Source organism: Octodon degus, unplaced genomic scaffold, assembly GCF_000260255.1.
Source record: "Octodon degus isolate 3935 unplaced genomic scaffold, OctDeg1.0 scaffold00056, whole genome shotgun sequence".
NCBI classification, from domain to species: Eukaryota; Metazoa; Chordata; class Mammalia; order Rodentia; family Octodontidae; genus Octodon; species Octodon degus.
In genome coordinates, this window is record NW_004524632.1 from 5904901 (window position 1) to 5906774 (window position 1874).

The following is a 1874-nucleotide window of genomic DNA, read 5'->3' on the forward strand; positions in this document are numbered from 1 at the left end:
GACCGGAGGGCGAAACCACAGAGGCAGGCTAAGAAAAGGGCGCCAGCTTTACTGGGAGGCTTGTGGTGCCGGGCCCCTGCTGTGTATGGTCCTCTTTCATCTTCACTGCAAGCCCATGAGGTTGGTCTTGTTCTGCCCTTTTCCAGAAGAGGAGACAGAGGCCTGGCCTGGGTTTGTGGTGTGCCCAAGCTCACACAGCCTCAGGGAAAAGGATTCCTGTACTGAGTGTGCCAGGCTCCGAGGGGAGGGGCCGCCCACTGAGGGACAGTGACAGAGGCTAAAGCTGGTGGGACTCAGCCAGGGAGGACGTGGGCAGGACGGAACAGCAACCAGAAGTGAGGGGCACACAGCAAACAAGGGTGTCAGGAAATGACACGGCCCAGGGCCTTTCCTCCCGGCCCGCCCTGTGCCCCTGGAGCGCCCCCCAGGGGACAGAGAGAGCTGGGCTGGAGCCCAGGGGCTGGTGCTGCTAGGCAGGCAGGGTCTGGGAGTCCAGATGTGCTCTGCTGGGCAACCTCCCAGTGTCCCTGCTCCCTGCAAAGAGGAGAGACAGACAGGTCAGGGACCCCGGGCTCTCGTCCGATGGGCCTCAGAAGAGCTCAGCCCAAGCCAGGCCAGGAGAAGCACACAGTGAAGGTGAATGAGTGGAGACGCAGCCAAGCAGTTACGACGGCCAGGCAGGAGAGGAGGAGAGGATGTCTCGCATAGCCTCTGCCCTGGCCAGTGGCCCCAGGAATCGCAGAAAGCCTCCTTCCTCAAATCACGCCTCAGTCCTGGAACACGCCCCAACCCTGGGTCCCTCCCAGCTGGGACAGTGCAATGCTATTAATTCCTTTAACCACTCGTGAACTTGTTACTTCAGCGGAATGGCAGAGCTCGGTAAATACTTTTTGGTACAAATGAAGTGGGCAGCAGAGCTGTGGTGATAAGCAAAGTTGACAGGAGAGCAGTGTTTTGTTCAGGGTAGAGAGTCCAGGGCCAGAGGGCCTGGGATCTTACAGGTTTGCATTTCTCAGCTGGCGTTTCCTGAGGCACTAGAGTCCCAAGAGTTTTGTAAATATAAAATCCGGGGGAGGATTGAATAGCCACATGCCAAGAATGAAGTTGAGCTGGGTGTGGTGGTGCCTGCCTGTAAGCTCAGCACTCTGGGAGGCTGAGGCAGGAGGATTATAAATTCAAACCCAGTTTGGAGAATTTAGTGACTTGGCAAGAGCCTATCTCAAGAAAAAAAAAAAAAAAAAGAAAGAAAGAAAGAAAAGAAAAAGAGAAAATGAAGTTCAACCTCTCCCTCAGATAATATATCAAAATTAACTCAAAATAGATCAGACATAAATGTAAGAGCTAAACCTATAAAAACTCTTAGAAAACACAGGAATAAATCTTTGGATTTATCTCTGAATAAATCTCTGGACTTCGCAATGCATTCTTAGATAAATGCCGAAAGTATAAGCCACAAAAGAAAAAATAGATAAACTGAAATTCATCAAAATTTAACTCTTTTGTGTTTCAAAGGAAGCCATCAAGAAAAGGAAAAGACAAGCCCAGAATGGAGTCAAATTCTTGTGGCACACATACAGGCCAAGAGGCTTGTATCTAGCACGCAGACCCCTTACCATTCAATAATAAAAACACACTTAGCCCCATTTTCAAACGGACTAAGGCTCTGAGTAGACATACAATTTCCACATCTGCAAAAAAGACATAGAAATTGGGGCCGAGAGATGGCTCAGTGGAATAAGTGCTTTCCTGGCAAGTGCAAGGGCTTGAGTTCAATCCCTGGTTCCGAAAAAAGAAGAAGAAGAAGAAGAAGAAGAAGAAGAAGAAGAAGAAGAAGAAGAAGAAGAAGAAGAAGAAGAAGAAGAAGAAGAAGAAGA